Source organism: Camellia sinensis, chromosome 4 (genome assembly GCF_055761805.1).
Source record: "Camellia sinensis isolate YWXY chromosome 4, ASM5576180v1, whole genome shotgun sequence".
Classification (NCBI taxonomy): domain Eukaryota; kingdom Viridiplantae; phylum Streptophyta; class Magnoliopsida; order Ericales; family Theaceae; genus Camellia; species Camellia sinensis.
The window spans coordinates 41169325-41189033 of NC_138964.1; the positions used below are offsets into that span (position 1 = coordinate 41169325).

Sequence of the window (19709 nt, forward strand, 5' to 3'; positions counted from 1 at the left end):
TTAGACACTCGTTACTTGCATATGTGTTAATTTGTTTAGTTGTTTTAAAGTCTCATCTTGCATTCCCCCCTAGCATCATGAGGAGAGGTAGACCCCCGGTTGGCCGAGATCGATCGGAAGACAGGTTGGAGAGATTGGAAAGGTTAGTCGAAGGCTTGGTTCGTGAGCAGAGGCAATCTAGGCCGCAGGATACTGGTACCACTTCTATGCAAGCCGAACAGACGAATGGCCGATATGCAGCTCCACCCCCTCCGGTGCCACAAGTGCCTCCGCAGCAGGCTTTGTATGGGAACGACACGATAACTCTAATCAGAGAGTTCAAGAAGATGAAACCGCCGAGATTTCAGGGAGGCATAGAACCAATGAAAGCCGAGGCATGGGTTTTAGAGATGGAGAAGTTGTTTGAAGTTTTCCCCAGTACAGACGCTCAGAAGGTATCTCTGGCAGCATTCACGTTAGACGACGATGCTCGTAGGTGGTGGATGATGGTCCGAGAAAGCAATCCGGGTTTGACTTGGGCAAAATTTTTGGAGTTGTTCTACAACAAGCATTTCCCCCTCAGCGTCCGAGACCGAAAGACCACGGAGTTTCAGAATCTGGCCCAAGGGAACAAGACGGTCGCAGAATACGATCGTGCCTTTACTGAACTAGCGAGATATGCGCCTCATATGGTTGATGACGAGTATCGAAAGGCGAGGAAGTTCGAAAGTGGGTTGCGTGGGCCGATACAAGATCGGGTCAATATGCTCAATATGCCGACGTACGCCGGAGTACTGGACAAGGCCATCCTGGCTGAAGCTAATTTAAACCGATACCAGAGTTCAAGTGAGGGTCAGAGGAAGAGACAGAATTATGATAGTCGCCGAGTTCCGTTCAATGCCAAGAAGAGAATGAGCACAGACAGTTTCAGCAACTCAAATCAGGAGGGTAACGCCAAGCCGATGTGCGCGAGTTGTGGAAAGCAACATTTCGGGGTTTGTCGTTGGGCAACAGGAGCTTGTTATGAGTGCGAGCGAGCACGAGAATCATCTGAGACTTGCCCTACAGACCTTGAGAGATAAGAATTTGTACGCCAAGTTAAGTAAATGCGAGTTTTGGCTTTCCAGCATTTCATTTCTAGGACATGTGATTAATGAAGACGGTATATCAGTTGACCCCAGTAAGATTGAAGCCGTTGTGAATTGGCCGACGCCGACCAACGTGTCCGAGGTTCGTAGTTTCCTGGGTTTGGCAGGTTATTACAGAAAGTTTGTGAAGGACTTCTCGAGGATTGCAGTGCCTTTGACACAACTAACCAAGAAGGGAGCAGCTTATGAATGGACCAATGAAAGGGAATCAGCTTTCCAGGAATTGAAGACGAGGTTAGTCACAGCACCAGTTCTAGTACTACCATCAGCTAATGAGGAATTTCAGATTTACAGTGATGCTTCACATAAAGGTTTGGGTTGCGTGTTAATGCAAGGGGGTAAAGTCATAGCGTACGCGTCTCGTCAATTGAAGCCCAATGAAAAGAATTATCCTACCCATGACCTGGAGTTAGCTGCCGTGGTTTTTGCTCTGAAGATCTGGCGTCATTACCTGTACGGAACATCTTGCCAAGTTTTCACCGACCACAAGAGTCTGAAGTACTTGTTCACTCAGAAAGAGTTAAATATGAGGCAGAGAAGATGGCTCGAGCTACTGAAAGATTATGACATGCAGATTCAGTACCACCCAGGTAAGGCAAATTCCGTAGCCGACGCATTGAGCAGGAAGTTAGTTGGAAGTTTGGCGTGCCTGACAACGGTTTCGGTGGAACCAACCATTATTGAGGAAGCGAAGACCAGACAGAGGGAGGATAAATTCCTCGAGAAGGTAATTGATGAATTCGTCACCAAGCCGAGGCCGGGATACACTATGGAGAATCAAGTGCTTAAGTTTGAAGGAAGATTGTGCGTGGCCGACGTACCAGAGTTAAAAAGGAAGATTTTGCAAGAGGCCCATAGTTCCAAGTTTGCCATTCATCCAGGGAGCACCAAGATGTATCGGGACGTAAAGCGGACCTTTTGGTGGCCAAACATGAAAAGGGAGATAGCCGAGTTTGTATCTCAGTGTCTGAGTTGTCAGCGAGTGAAAGCAGAACACCAGAGACCAGCGGGACTTCTTCAACCCTTGTCAATTCCTGAGTGGAAATGGGAGCGCATCTCCATGGATTTCGTAGTGGGTTTGCCGAGGACGCAAAGAAGTATGGATTCCATTTGGGTTATAGTCGACAGGCTTACTAAGTCAGCTCACTTCTTGCCTGTCAAGACCACATTCAATGCCGACCGACTTGCCGAATTGTACGTGAATGAGATCGTTAGACTTCATGGTGTGCCGATGTCCATTGTGTCAGACCGAGATCCGAAGTTCGTTTCTAGATTTTGGCAGAGTCTACAAGGAGCCTTGGGAACAGAGTTGAGATTTAGCACAGCCTTTCACCCCCAGACCGACGGGCAGACAGAAAGAATGATTCAGACACTCGAAGACATGCTCAGATTGTGCGTGCTAGATTTTCAAGGAAGCTGGGAATCGCATTTGCCATTAGTGGAGTTCGCGTACAACAACAGTTATCAAGCCAGCATAGGCATGGCGCCGTATGAAGCTTTGTATGGAAGGGAGTGCAGATCGCCGATATGTTGGACTGAAGTGGGAGACGAAGCTCTAATTGGCCCCGAATTGGTTCGGATGACAACGGAAAAGATCAAACTCATTCAGCAGAGGATTAAGACTGCACAGAGTCGACAGAAGTGCTATGCCGACCGAAGAAGGAGGGAGTTAGAATTTGAAATTGGGGATCATGTATTTTTGAAGGTCTCGCCGATGACAGGAGTTACGAGATTTGGGAAAAAGGGCAAACTTGCACCCCGATACGTTGGGCCATTTGAAATTCTTGAGAGGATTAACACCGTTGCTTACAGGCTTGCTTTGCCACCAGATTTGAGTCGAGTCCACAGTGTGTTCCATGTTTCGATGCTGAGAAAATATATCCGAGACCCACTGCATGTAATAGATCACTCCGGGGTTGTAGTTAATGAAGACTTGGGCTACGAAGAGAAACCGATGAGGATTATTGACAGACAAGTGAGACAGTTGAGAAACAAGTCGATATCGATGGTAAAGATCGAATGGGAGAAGCATTATGGCAGGGAGGCCACGTGGGAAAAGGAAGAGGAAATGAAAATCTGTTACCCGGAGTTATTCGTAGGTCAAGGTAACTTAAGTTTGGGGACCAAACTTCCTTAAGGAGGGTAGACTGTAAGAACCCACATTTTTCATCTTGATCATGTTCATGAGCATTTGTATGATTGTGACTTGTTTAGCTTGCATGTGTGTGTTGCGATTGTTTCGTTGAGTTAATGTGATCCATGTCTTGATTTGGTACCTTTGTGATTTGTCTAAGTGTTATGTGCTTGTCTGAGTTATGTTTAGCCGACGTTGTTCCTATGCCGAGGTCATCCTTAGTCTGGCATTAGTATCTTGGAACCCCTTGTTGACCTCCGTCATTGCCTTGAACACATTAGCCAAGATGTTACCCTGCACCCCAGTGAACTCGTCCTGGAGTGGTATGACCTAGACCGAGGTGTGGCGCATCTAGGCCAAGATGTGGCACAGCTTAGTCAAGCGTTGTCCTTCCTAGCCGAGGTCATTGTCACCATAGTCGCCGAAGTCTTTTGTTAGCCGATGTCACCCCCTTGCCGGCGTGCCATTCCGTATAGCGTGTTAGAAACGCCTTGTTGTTAGCCGATGTCATGGTCTGTCAGAAAGCCCATACCGCTTTGCTTGTTGAACACCCTTCCACCATGCTTTGTCTGGCCTGTCAGCCACCTTTTCAGGATGAACCCAACCAGTCGCCGCCACGTGTCTCAGCAGAGGGTTAACCCCAGAACCGGGTATAGAAAACTATCATTTGGTGTCATAACCTTGTCTTGTAGAGAGAGAAGCTCTAGGAAGAAGAAAGAGTTTTAGAGTGAGGAAGTAGATCTTCAAGCTTGATTTCTAGAGATCCAACCGTTAGATCCGCGTTCTAAGGTTAGATTCTTGATCTACTCGTGATGTTCTTTATGTTTATGTTATTGCATTGCATGATTGAAAATGATTTGTAAGCCATGCATCGTTTTGAAGCTCGATTTTAGAAAGAGAAAATGACATTCATGTGTTCTTCAAGAAAGTCTTGTTTTGATCCGAAAGCTTTATGCCTAGATTCACGTTTTGTGTTTGTTCTTGCATGATTTCCAAGTATGGGTACCCAGGTCCATGTTTTCAAACTCATAGCACGAAAACCCCAGATTTGTGATGACAGATTATGATCAAACATTCGTATTTTTCATGTTTTCACCCCCATGTTCTTCATGTTCATCAGCAGAGGGAAACCCAGAGTTTCCCGACCTCTTTCCTTGCATGTGGCCCTCGGGAACACACCTCGGCAAGGAGGTGTGGAACCTCGGCCTAGACCTGGTTGGTGCCCAGCCTGTTTTCCGAAAACATTTGTGTATACGAGAGACTTGTTTGAAAGCGCATTCAATAGGCTTTGCCATGTGTTGTAGGACTTGGGCTTGTCTCGACCCCGACGTGTGGAGAAACGATGTGAGTGGTATTTTTAATAAAGCTATGTTACACTTGTTTTGATAAATCTTGTTTTGCCTTGTTTTGAAAAGTACTCGATCTAGCATGAATGACTATCCCTATTTTGTATATCAAATGCTATCTTGTTTTGATGACTCGTCTTGACAGTCCTTAGTGCTAGAGGACTCTAAACTTTCGCAGCACAGCTTGTCTTGACAGTCCTTAGTGCTAGAGGACTCTAAACTTTCGCAGCACAGCTTGTCTTGACAGTCCTTAGTGCTAGAGGACTCTAAACTTTCGCAGCACAGCTCGTCTTGACAGTCCTTAGTGCTAGAGGACTCTAAACTTTCGCAGCACAGCTTGTCTTGAAGCTCTTGTCTTGATATGTCATCACCCCTTGAAGTAGGTAGATGTTATTAACATCCAAGGAACTTGAAAGCCGGCAAATGAACTTGATTTCCCTCTTGATCGAAAAGTATGCTATGTATAGTTTTGAAAGAAATCTTGGATATCAATCATGCAAAACCTTTATTTCTAGTATCATTCACTGAGTATCCAAGCTCACCCTCTCTATATATATGTAGGTGATGAACAAGAGGGCATTGAGGCCTAGACGTGATTGCCGATGTGTTTTGGGTGCCTTGCCGACATGTTTTGGATTTGCGTTTTGCATCGTCTTGAAGATTATGCTTCTCGGCTTATGTTTTCTTTGTTTGTTTTGGCATATGTCGGCTTGAGAAGCCTTTTGGTCAGGATGTATTTTGTGTTCCATTTTGTTGTATCTAAAATTGTAAGACTTGTAAAGATGTTTGATGTATGGCATTCCATTGGACTTATGCACGGCTCTCATGGACTACTCAGTTTATATATGTATATTTTGCTTCCGCAACTTGTAAGCCCCATATTCTATACTCTGATTGTGTGTGATTTTTGTAAGACGGCCTTCGGTAACCTCGGGTTACTGGCCATCACGGCACCAAACTACTAGGGGCGGTTTGGGGGCGTGACATCGGAGGAGCTCAAAGCTCTGATACCATGATGAAAGATTGAATTATTTGATTCAAATTATCAATACAGTAAATCCATTTACATGGTGTATATATACACCTTTAGAACTAGTTACAATCAGTTGCAAATAACAGAGTTAGAAACTAATTCGGGTATAGACTATAACAAACTCTAACTGACTGATGGATGAGATACTGTGTGTGCATCTGCATTAGGAGTAATGCTGCAGCTATCCTTATTATCTGGTATAGTTGATATCTTGTCACAATGTGGTTGACTATGATATGTTATGCAGCAATGAAGGTTCAGAAAGATAACCATCTTCAACTCCTCAGACAAGGCGGTGACCTTCTCACTTTGGTTTGGTTCTCTCTCCCCCAAATAGTTCAACTGGGCGATGACAATCGTTTTGATAAACATCATTTTAATGGTGGCTTTTGGCGTGGTGGCAATTATTTTGAAGATATTATCGCAATAGAGAGAAATTTAATCAAACAACTGGCAGTGTTATTCCGCGAGACCTCAGAAAGGTTCGACAAGTCTGAAGCATTACTCCTCCAAGAATCAACTGAAACGGATTAAATTGGCAATATTTGCTCTTTGTAATTTTTCTTATTAAATAAATTATACGTATGCAATGTAATAATGTAAAATAGTAATTTATCTTTTATCTTTATTTTTCTTTCAATTGGGAGAATAAAATCATTGGATAATATATATTCTCATACATTACACACAGTTATTTGTATGGATGATTTGAATCTCTTGTTTCTTGTTCACAATTTGATATATCTAATTAATCCTTCAAATTACAAAAATTCCTTTTCGATTTTTTCATGCCAAGTGCTACCCATGCGTAGGATTGAGAAGAAAAAAAATTGAAAAAAATCATAAATCGATTCAGTTCTAACCAATTTGATTTTTTCAATGTGTAAATCGATTCAGTTCTAACCAATTTAATTTTTTCAATGTGCAATTCAGTTTTGATTCTAAAAATAGATGTCGATTAATAAATTTTTTATGTGCAAGAACTTAATAAGTTTGATGAAAGAAAATTATGATAATGCACAACCCATCATATAAATTATTTAGAAAATACAAAGTTTTGGAGTAATAATATACATAATTTCCTTTCTTACTTCCACAATAACACAAAAATTAGCTTCATAAAAATGGTTTTTTTTTTTTTTTTTTCAAAAACATTTAGAAATTAGGTTAAAATATATATGTTTTTTAACCATAAAAAATAATGATTTTTTTGAATTTATTTTAACAAATTATTTTTAAAAAATTAAAAAATAAAAAATAAAAAATAAATTACAAATAAACCACTTAAAATACACGAATTACCTGTTATTTTGGTGTTGGTGAATTTTTTGATTATACACAATTTCCCACAAAAACAATAGAAATTCCATCGCATGAAGGGGTAGCTCCTTTTTCCAATGGTGAGACCCACGTGCTGAGTTGGAATTAAAAAGTGAATATAGATATTTCACAGATGGGCGGGGTTCATTTTTTATTTTTTATCAACAAAAACAAGTAAATTTTATTGATGGAGTAAAAAGTAATACATAGAGATTACATCTACTGAGAAAGGCTAGAAAGAAAATATCCTAAAGCACTAATAAGTTACAAAATATGATTTTGTGAATTATTTCATTTTTTTTTTTTATGAATTTAAAGGTTTTATTAAAGTGAAAATTACATAAAAGAGTAGTTACTTACATGTTTGGGTTTAATTTTTTAGAGATAAAAATGGGTTTCTTAAAATATAAAATTACACATTTAGGTAAATTGCACTATAGAAGTTTTAGATTTTCCCTCATTCTAAAACAAATCACACTTTACGAACAAAAACCTAACACTTTAATGTAACATTCCAATAACCTAACACTTCAATGCAACACACTAAAAAATCTATTGGTGTACTTTTCCCAAATGTAATAATGTAACACTAAAAAAAAAAAAAATCTTTGGTGTACTTTTCCCAAACGTAACACTCTAATGTAACACAAAAAAAAAAAAAACAAAACAAAACAAAAAAAATCCTTAGTGTACTTTTCTCAAACGTAACACTTCAATGTAACATACTCTAATATAAAACACAAAAACTAATGTAGGACAAGATTATAAGAATTTTTATATTTTTAGTTTTAATATTTTTGATATATTATTTTATTAGGATTCTTGTAATTTAGTATAAATAATCTAGAATTATTAGGTTTCTTAATTTTATTATTTTAGAATTAGATTTTGACTAGGATTTTAAATAGTTTAGAATTCTATTTTCCTATTCTCTAAGGTTTCCTAATTTGTGTTGATTTAAGTTTCATAGTTTATTTTAGAATTACTTTTCCTTCAAGTATTAGGTTTAGTTTATTATAAATAACTATGTAAGCCTCATGGTAAAGACAACTTTAATACAACTTTTATTCATTCAATTAATAATATTAAGATATTTTCTCTTCCTTGTGGATTCAAGGTTTTATTTTTCTCGTGGATTTGAGAGCGCCTTTTGTCTACTAGAACGATATCTAGTCCTCGTGTATTCCGCTGCGTCAAGTGGTATTAGAGCATGGATTTGCCTAGCTTGATGACACAAGACAACGGAGAACACACAATCCCTATTGACGTTGATCGTAGGATGGAAGCCATATGGGATGCGATTGAGGAACATCGGCTAGAGGTACACGAACTTTGCAATGATATTTGTAATCTACTTGCCGATTTGTGACTAATCGTTAACCAGAGGCAACCAACAGTTGACAGCAATTGTGTCGAAGGATTCACCCGAGGCCAACCTGTTAGCTTACGATATTTTGCAGAAATTTCATATTTTAACGGTTCTAGTAAGTTTCAAAAAGAAGATTTTCTTGATTGGTTGCTTGATCTTGAAAATTTCTTTGAATTCATGAAGTTTCCTCATGAAAAGAAGGTTATATTCGCATCCTACAAACTTGATAAAATTGCATTGAAGTGGTGGAATGGATTACAAGATTATCGAGTTTGCAAAGGTAAAGACAAAATTCATTTATGGTTAACAATGAAAAAGTTTTTAGCATCAAAATATTTCTTTCATGATCATGAAGATATATTGTCATATACAAATCAAGATACTTCCATGGAGTCGGTAAAAATTTGCAATGAAATTGTAGTTGCGCAAGAAAAGAATTCAGATCCAAATATTATTTGTGGTGACATTGGTTGTAAAACTAATGAAGAAGATACAAAGTCTTGTTTGAGTGTTGATAATGCATCAGCACATGGTAATTTGAATACTAGGGAGAAAGTTTTACAAACAAGTCATAAAAATATTAAAGAAGAAGGAGATCTGATTGAGCTCAGTAATAAAGAGACAATAGAAGAAGAGATAATACAATCGCCGTGTGCAACAAAGAAATTGGTTGATACTACACTTGATATTCTAAGGTTGATAATTGAAGGATCAATTGAATTTGGGATGGTGCAACATCAAGAGAGCATGCAAGTTGTACATAAAATAAATTTGGTTGCTTTTCTTGGTGTATAGCAATTTAATTTGATTTTCAATGCTTATCTAATTAATCTTGCCAACCAGTTGAAGCATATAGAGAAGAACTTTCAGAAAGAAAACTTTTCTATGTACAACTTTTGGAAGAGGGGCAAGCAACTGAAACATTCAAAATATCTCTTTATTTGGTATGGAAGATGGCAGATTTCTAATATGAACTCGAGGGTGAGTTCTTTCAAAGAAGAGGAGTCTGATGTAGGACAAGATTATAAGAATTTTTATATTTTTAGTTTTAATATTTTTGATATATTATTTTATTAGGATTCTTGTAATTTAGTATAAATAATCTAGAATTATTAGGTTTCTTAATTTTATTATTTTGGAATTAGATTTTGACTAGGATTTTAAATAGTTTAGAAGTCTAGTTTCCTATGCTCTAAGATTTCCTAATTTGTGTTGATTTAAGTTTCATAGTTTATTTTATAATTACTTTTCCTACAAGTATTAGGTTTAGTTTATTATAAATAGCTATGTAAGCCTCATGGCAAAAACAACTTTGATACAACTTTTATTCATTCAATCAATAATATTAAGATATTTTCTCTTCCTTGTGGATTCAAGGTTCTATTTTTCTCATGGATTCGAGAGCCCCTTTCGTCTACTAGAACAATATCTAGTCCCCGTGTCTTTCGCTGCGTCAAAAACACTAAAAAAAACTTTTTAGTGTATTTTTTTCCAAATGTAACACTCACAGTTTGAAATTATACATTTGCCTAAAACTTGCTAAGGAATATTTCTGGAGTGCTATATTACAGTGTTATGTTCAGGAAAAATACACTAAGGAGTTTTTTTATGTGTTACATTAGAGTGTTACGCTAAGGAGTTCTTTTGGAATATTATATTGGAGTTTTATGTTTGAGAAAATTACAGTAATGAATTTTTTTATGTGTTACATTGGAGTGTTACTTTTGAATGTTATATTGAAGTATTACACTTTTAGTAGGTTAATATACCTTGTGGATATGAAGCCCACTATTTTTGATCAATTAAAATTTATGTAATCATTTCAGGCTAACACTAAGCAGGTAACATCAACAATCCCCACAATCACTTTACGAAATCTCTAAGAAAATGGAAATGTTAAACCATACCTTACCCACATACACCCAAATTGTAGTGACCCTTATTCTCGTCTTAGTCATGTTCATGTGCATCTGCATGTTTTGTTTTGTTAAGCTTGCACTTGTAGTTTTGACTTGTTTTGCCTAAAGTAAGGTTTTCGTCTTATTTTGTACCTATGTGTTTTGGCTTGAATATTGTTTGTACGTTTTGTCCCTTGCTTGGTGTGTGTAGCCGAGGTCATCTTAAGCCTAGATCACGCCTTTGGACCTTTTACACCTAGGACCATCTTGGAATCACTTTGGCTGACCTCCACCTTTACCCTGGCATATTGGCCGAGATGTCATCATCTAGGCCGAGGTGTGCATCATCGAGGCCGAGATATGTATCATCTAAGTCGAGATGTTATCCTTTAGGTATTTTAGATCTTTGATCCCTGTATCTGGTGATCTTGTTCCTGGACTGGTATGACCTAGACCGAGGTGTGGCACATCTAGGCCGATGTGTGGCACAGCTAGGTCAAGTGTTAACCTTTCTAGCCAATATCATTAAGACCTTACTTGACGAAGCCGCGTTCTAATCCGAGGTCCTTACTTGCCGGAGTGCCCATGTCACCTTACTTGTTGAACATCCTTTGTCATGCTCTTGTCTTGTCATTCAGTCACCTTTTTGAGGAAACCCAATCTGGTAGTGCCACGTGCCCCAGCAGAGGGTTAAGTCAGCCGGCAGTGGGAGAAAACATATCATTGTGTGTCATATTTTGCATGGTAGAGAGAGAAGCTCTAGGAAGAAGAGGAAGAAGTTCTTAGAGTGAGAATAGATTTCCAAGCTTGATCCTTAGAGTTTGAACCGTTAGATTCGTGTTTTGAGGTTAGATTCTTGTTTTGCTCTTGTTGTTCTTTGTGTTCATCCAACTACATTGTCTGATCTGGCATGATTCATGAGCCATGCATTGCTTTGAAATTTGGTTTTAGGAAGAGAAAATGATGTTCTTGTGTTCTTGAAAGAAAACCATGTTTTGATCTGAAAGTTTGTAACAAGATCCATGTTTTTGTGTTTGTTTTCAGAAGATCTTCAAGTATGGGTGCCCAGGTCCATGTTTTCGAACTCATCTCATGAAATCTCAGATTTTGAATAAAGAAGTTATGATTTTAGCATTCATGTTCTTCATGTTCTTGTCCTTCATGTTCTTCAAAGGGAAACCCAGGTTTTCCCGACTTCATTTCCTCGAATGTGGTCGTTGCGACCATACCTCGGCCAAGACCTGGTTGTTACCCAGCATATTTTCCTCGAGATGAAAGACAATGTTTTAACTCCCAGCATGTTTTGCTTTGACTTGACCTAGTTTTAAAAGAAATGTCGAGATCCTTTCCTGTCATGTAAAGCTTGTTCTAAGGGTGTATTTCATATCCATCTTTGAGCATCTCTTCTTGTCTTCTTGAAATGCATTCAATGGAATTTATTATGTGCTTGTAGGCCTTGGATCCTTGCTTGTAATCCTCACACCCGAAGAGCTATGTGAGTGATATTTTTAATAAAGTTATGTTACAAAGTTTTGATAAAGCCTTTATTCGTTTTGGAAAAGTATTTGATCAAGCATGAATGATTGTCCCTAGTTTTGTATCTAGTATTATATTGTTTTGATGACATTCTGGGAAAGTCCTTAGTGCCAGGGGACTATAATGCAACTGCACTCTTGTTTTGGAAAGTCCTTAGTGCCAGGGGACTATAATGCAACTGCACTCTTGTTTTGGAAAGTCCTTAGTGCTAGGGGACTATAATGCAACATCACCCTTGTTTTGAAAGTCCTTAGTGTCAGGGGACTATAATGCGACTGCACCATTGTTTTGCCACTGACGGTTTTCCGCGTGGGTTTGTTTGTCCGGAATGTCATCCCTTGTATTATATTGATGCTAGTAAGCATTCCTTAAAGCTTTGAAAGATTTGGTAGATGAACTTGGTTCATCCCTTGATTTTGTACAAGTTATGATATGTATTGTTTTGATAAAGATCTTGATTATCAGTCATGCAAACCTTTATTCCTAATATCATTCACTAAGTATCCAAGCTCATCATCTCCTTATATATATGTAGGTGATGAGCGGGAAGGCGGTGACGCCTAGATGTGTTTTGCATGATGTTTTGGATTCATACTTTTGTAGCATCTTGAAGATTATGCTTCTTGGCTTGGTCATTGTAGTTCATTTTGTATATGTCGGCTTGAGAAGCCTTTTGATCAAGATGTAATATGTACTTTGTTTTAATTGTATCCAAGTTGCAAACCATGTTAAGATGTATGACATTTCATTTGATCTATGCACAGCTCTTATGGACTATTTAGATTTAAATTTGCTTCCGCATATGTAGGCCCCACATATTTATACTCTGATTGTGTGTGAATCTTTGTAAGTTGGCCTTTGATAATTTCGGATTACTGGCCGTCACGATACCATTCTACTAGGGACGGAATGGGATCGTGACACAAATCCCAAAAAACCATCAAAATCAAATCTGAAATAAGGGCAAACAAGTAAACTCTAATATTACTAAATCAAATTAATAATACATACTAGAAATAAAAAGAACTAATTGGTTTATAAAAAAAAAAATGTAGGACTAAATGGACTAACATTTCTCCAAATAGGATTTATGAGTAATTTTTTCAACTTTTTAATCCCAACTAGATTGGTATTAAGAGCATCCAATCATATGTTAATTTTAGGTAAAAGAGTTTATGAGTGATCAACAAAAATTGTAATGACCTAGAATTTTTTTAAAAAAACAGACAGTGTATAATTTAATTGAGCAATTTTTCGGATATGACTGCTATGTAAATTCTATGCGAAAACAATTCGATTTTGTATTTTTTTAAAATAGTTCATGATCTCAGAAAATTATGAAATGTTTATATGTTATTCGCATACGAGTCTAGCATGTTCGGTAAATATTTCAGAATTTATTGATGAGTATTTATTTTATGAAAATTCGCGGACTGATCGGTGTTCGGTCTAGTGTACAACAGAATTTGTTATTAAGTTTTCGGTGTTTAGACCATGACTTGAGATTAGTTTGTTTGGTCTACTTTGATGTATAATTTGGTAATGTTTAACATATGGGTGAGACCCATGATTTAGATTTAATTTAATTTGAGTTTATTTAGTGACTCATGTTTAACTGTTTGATCCTTTTTAATTATGTGATTGGTAGTAACCACCTTGGGAGTTGTTTTTATTTATCATATAGGGGTTATAATAAATATTTGACAGTTGACCTTTATGGTATGTACCATATGGTGAAAAATTATATATTTTATAAAGAATGAAATTGGGTATATTTTTGGTAGTGAACAAAATATTATATTTTGTGATATATAAAAATGTTATATTTTGTGGCGAGAAAAATTATATCATTTTATAATTTATATTATAAAAGTTTCAAATATTTTATAATGTATTATATATTAATTTTTGGTATTGAATTGTGTGAGGAGCCATGTGGGATTATCCCCCACCCCCTCCCTTCTCTTTTCCCCATCAAACTTTTCCTTTCTCTTCCTTTCTTTTCCACTTTCTTTTCCTTTGTTTTGTTTTGTTTTTTTGTTTTTGTTTTTTTTTTTTTTTTTTTTTTGAGCAGAGAGCTCCGTCTCTCTTTCTCTCTTTATTGGCCTCCATTGTTGGCTTAGCATTTGAGTTTCAAATAAGAGTCCTTAGAGTGAAATTTTGTTAAAGTGTTGTAAATGAATAGTCTCGGATTCATGATTGGGCAAGATTTTCCTTCTAGATCTTCTCTCTTCATTTTTTGAGGTACGTACTTTCTTCATATTTTTACATTAAAGCTATGTTAGGGTTATTTTGAGAAAATACATCATTATAAGAGGTCACTACTACAAAAATAGATAAAGATCACACTTTTTTTGTGTGATGTATGTTATTTAATCACACCTTTTAAGTTTTATTAAAGTGTGATATTTGGGAATGTGATTAAAATGGATCATTTTTAATCACACTTTTTAAGTGTGCTTAATAACATTTAGATCACACCTTTTAAGTGTGATTAATAACATTTAGATCACACATTTTAAGTGTGATTAAAAATATTTAGATCACACATTTTAAGTGTGATTAATAACTAATAAAATCTGTGATAAAAAAAGGATTCGACATATTTGAAAAATAATCATTATTATTTTTGTATGCACATTTGAATAATGTAATATACACTATATACTATACTTTGAATCATAACCACATATTGAATGAAATAACATCATATATTTCATAAATGAAAATTAAATATTTAAAAGTATATACAAAGGAATTAAATAAAAAAAATTTAACTGCGCTTACATATATTAAAAAATGAAAAAACTTAAAAAAACTAAGTTCTTTAATTCTTTGACCATATTTTGCATCTCTCTAGGAAATTTTTGACCTGAAAAATGAAAACACAAATTAATTTAGAAACCGCAGAAGCAAATGAATAAACTAACTATTTATAGAGATTATACTAGTCTTACAAAAGATACAATCGGACTTTTTCTCATCATATTGACTCTTCATCTCCCGCTTCAATAGAAAAAGAATAACCACTTTGATTGAATAGTGAAAAAATGGATCAAATATCTTAAGATAGCTAAGTATGAACTATGACTACAGGGCAACAATGCTCAAGAGAAGGAACAGGGTTATGCAAACATTTTATTCGTGCCCTTGAATATAGGAAAACTCATGTGTTAAAAGATTTCAGCAGTTAACTCATCATCAGACATGAATATGCAGAAAACAAATTAATAGCCAGATGAGAGTTGTCATCTCCATTTAAAAATTGATAATTATTCCAAGACATGAACATGCAGAAAATAAATTGCTCCATTTCTTAAACCACATAAAACAATCTGTCCCTGCAACAAGAGATGAGTTTGTTACATGGAAATCATATAGTGATAGTCAGTTAACCACAGACAAAGGTCATGTAATGATAATAGATAAAAAAATTATCAAATAAAAAATGTAATGATAATATATAAAAGTACAGTAATGCCATTTCTAAATCTTGAGATGAGGTCAATATCTACCAAGGAAAAAGTTGTTGACTTGATTATGCAAAACATGTTAACTGTTGATGTGCAAATTCTGAATTACATATTGGTGCTACATGGAACCTAATGGAATTAAGATTTTAGTCAAGTATTTTATGTCAAGTTTTCTTTAGGTTAATGTGTTGCAAATACTTTAATATGAAGTTTGTGTAACCTCAGAATTCTTAACTAGATAGAACCAAAAAAAAGAAAGAGTGATCCACTTAGTAATCCAAAAAAATAAGGAAGCCGACGTGAAAATAGACAATTTAGAAACATTTGTATGGAATCTTAAATGTGGATAATTACCGAATGATCAAGTTGTAGTGACAAAATGTTACTTTTACAACAAAACACCCATGATTGCACACCAGTTTCCAGATTTACTAAGACAGCTCCAAGATCGGTGCCTATATCAACCAAAAGTAAGAACAAAACAAACAAGAGCAAAACATGAAATATCAGTCATTTAACACAGTTCTGATTGTCATTTTCAATAGGGCCACAACCTGTTAATATCATTACTACTTGTGAACTAATGAAGCATGCTAATAAAGGTAAAACAAAACCTATAGTAAAAATAATAATAAATAGATGAAAGTGCAGAGCTCAAACAGGAGTCTTTTAGCCAGGAATGAACACGTAAATCTTGGGTAATTTGAACCCACCACCCATGCCAAATGAACTTTGACGTGGATTTCCAGTGCAGGGAAACAAATGAACACCTTAAACCTTAAACATGCCAAATCAAATATTAGTATAACATTCTCTATTTTTTAATGAAGAAAATTGAGTAATACAACACACAGTCAATCAGCAAGCTAAACCATAAACCCAAAATACAAACAATGTATTTAGCTGGAGTTAGAAATCCAGTGTAAAAGCTCACAACAAATATATGCTTTCTTGGTAACGTGAAATCCTCATTTCAGTACTTAAAAAAAAAAAAAAAAAAAAAAATATTGAAATGGTAGTTGGCTATAAACCTAAAGATATAGATATATATCTATATATCTATATATATAAAGCTTAGAATAGATATATATAAACCTAGAAATAGAGATATATAAAGCTTAAAAATTACCCCGAAAAAAAAATTTCATAGACTAACCCTTGTTCTTCTTTTTCCATTGTGGTCCAAATTCGAACCTTCTAGACCTGCTAATGAAAATGATTATTGAAAATTATTAGTAGCACGCACTCAATTGCAACCTTGGAAGGAAAAAAAAATAAAAAAAAAAGACAATTGAAAATGTAATATATAGCTCCAAAAATAGGGTACAAATTAGCAACAAACTAAACCCTTAAGCGTTAAAAAATAATAAAAAAAACTAAATACCGAGAAATCCTTTGTAGAAATTGATTATAAACACGATTGTCAGATTAAAACGCAAGAAAAGAAGCGTGGAATAAAATAGAGAGAAAAATAAGAGAGAAAAGTGGGATGTACTGATGAGAAGAGACAAAAACCTTTGGATCTGGTCTTTTGCAAACCTCAACCTCGACCTCTCTTGAGAAAACCCTATCTTTCTTATTCTGCATCATCATTTCCTTTGAGAGAGACAGAAATTTGAAATCAAGAGAGAATTTTCTTAAGTGTGATCTTTAAGCATTTTTATAGTAGTGAAAGCATTTAGTAATTTATGAATAATTATTAACCTTGAATCATTTTTGTTTTGATCAGCAAAACAACAAATATTTAATTAAAAATTGCAATAATAGCACACATATAACTACCCCTCTGCTACCATCATTTGATATCTTAATTATCTTTTCAACTTCTTCAACTCTAAAATAGAACTGGAATTGAAGAAGAGTTATTGAAATGTCAACTATGCTAATAGTACAAACCTGTTGGTCTTAACAACATCAAATTTAGTCATCTAATCAAAGAGACCAGGTTGCAATCTCTAGATTTTACACAAATGGAAGGAGAGTTTCTAATGCTTAAATCAACTTTATGATTGAATAAGTATTCCATTCTAGTTCACGAAACATAGCATAAAGGCTTAAATCTCCACAGAAAGTGCCTACAAGCAACAGTAAGAGAAACGAAGAGACGGAGAGTGTCTAATTGATAATTGCCAAATTAGAAAACTTACAAAGTCTAATTCAGTTAGAACCAAAAGAAACTTTTGTATCTCAAAAATAGAATGATAGTCAAATAGAACAAAGGCTTTGATCAAAATATACAGATCTATATATGTTAAATCACCAAATATCAATTAAAATAATAACAATCAAATGCGAGAAATAAAATAATTGAATGAAATTTATGAGACAGAGATAAGAATTTGTACTGGATTAGAGTACAAAGTTGGTGCCATTAACTTCCTCTAGTTTGGAACAATTTTGAGGACTAATTCGGTTCCGATCAAATCACCTACATGCTTTGTAGATTCAGCCTCGTGAATAGATTATTTGAATCACAAGAAGAAAGAATTTCATAGATTCAATCTATATTTTAAGTGGATTCCACTCTCACCCTATGTAAGAGATTAAGGTCTGGTTCTATGATTAAATACGTTATCTCCAAATTGAACTGTAGGATCAATGACTTTCAACAGAGAAAGAAAACTACTCTTAAAACCATCTTTTCAATTAAACAAGTCGTCCATCTAGACATAACTACAAAAATTATTTGATGCACAATTGAAACATAATTCATTAAACAATTATGTTTGTCTATAAGGATAATAAGATCAAAGCACAAATGACTAACCTTCTCAGATCAAGCAACATTGGGTGGCCATATGACCCATTCCATCGATTCTTGCTTCAAGCTCTGCTGCAAACAAACAAACAAACAAACAAACAAACAATAATTAGGTGCATGTGTTTCTCAGTATATTTAGTCACAATGGATGAGAATCTTCACGACTTCATCTTGTATGCAGATGAACAAATGGTAATGATAATGAAAAGCACAAGGGCAAGGTCAGAAAAAATGTATTCATGTTTTGGCTCATAACTGCATACACAATAGCTAATGGTTAAAGAAAGACTATGTAGTCTGATAAAAAAATCAAAAGTATTAAACAAATTCATTGACTTACGACTTCTTCTAAGCAGTCAACTAAGTATTTTGAAAAGCACCCAAAACACGAGAAAAATATTACCAGGTCAATATTGAGACATTCTCAAGAGTTCAATGAAGTCATTTCTTGCAAAATTAGAAAGAATTGGATTCCAATTATAGACCTCAAAATGCTTATACAATGGCCAAACGAGTACTTTAACAATGTAAAGTATCCAAAGTGTAATTTAAATGCCCAACATGATTCAAATTTATCGAAGGAAACAACCATAGCATTGATAAAAACATCAATTTCATTGGGAAACAATTCTGTGGACCAAAAAATAATAGATGTGATGACTAAAATATAAGTGGACAAAGCACATGAATGAATCATGTCCATCAACTAATTCCAAACAAGTTTTATACTGTTTGCAACACAAACTTGACTATTTTTTTAATGAATTTTTTTTAAATGTATAAATTAATTTAAAACAAGCACAAGTCAACAACTGATAAATGTTGAACTTCAGCATAAATTTAAAGAAAGAAAAATGAACATAAACCTATAGAACCTATTCCAATTAGGTAGAGACCTTTTTTTGCAAAGTGGCCTTTCTTAAAATATTGATTGGATGCTTTTCAAAATATGTAGTCTCCTTTTTCAATGTGGATTGGACATTCTAAAAAAAATAGATATTAAAAAATGTAAAGAATTACCACCTAATGCAAACACTTATACACAAAAACCACCAAGATTTTTGCAAGCACTACTAAGTAGTTGCTATCAGCAAGCTACAACCTGTTCCTCTAAAGCTGTTGCTTTCGTCATTCCTTTGATTCTTGTCCTTGTACTAAAAAATTCTTATCACATAATATCAATAATTCTTTTGATGAGTATTGAAAGGAATTATGAGACGATTGAAGTACAATTTCAATGGATTGAAAAGAATTGGCCAAGTTAAAAAATTCTAATGCTATAGAAACTCTATTTGTATGTATTTCTTGCTTCTAATATATCAGATAGATATGAAATACCCCAAATATCGTAGAATTTCATCATCAGAAAATCAAAATTTATAACATTCTGAAGCATTTTAATAATGATCAGTAAATCTAATATAAAAAAATAATGGTCAGCAAATTTATTAAGTAATCCCAACTGTGATGTATAGTTTTTGCTTGATACTGTTCAGGGTTCGCCCCTTATGGTGTGGTTTGGTCTATAAAATATTGTAGTCATCAAAAACCAGAACAAGCACATTAAAGTTAACGCACTAACCTGTCAACAAAAGAATAAGTTAGTGCTTTAGATAAAACCTTGCCCACTGTAGTCTAACCTGTCAAGGGTATTTTTTTAATTTTAAAGCTGTGATTTCTACTACATGTAAGAATTCACTCAAAGTGCTATA

General features: G+C 35.2%; 1 protein-coding gene and 1 long non-coding RNA gene across 4 annotated transcripts in view; both read left to right on the plus strand.

Moving 5' to 3' along the window:
• Positions 1-6305, plus strand: part of LOC145824599 (uncharacterized) — a 33866-nt gene extending 27561 nt beyond the window's left edge. The window contains exon 5 of the long non-coding RNA XR_014366393.1: positions 5888-6305. This is a non-coding gene — a long non-coding RNA (uncharacterized LOC145824599). The remainder of the gene's footprint in view (positions 1-5887) is intronic.
• Positions 1-19709, plus strand: part of LOC145824600 (uncharacterized) — a 150406-nt gene that overhangs the window by 58357 nt on the left and 72340 nt on the right. The window lies entirely within an intron of this gene.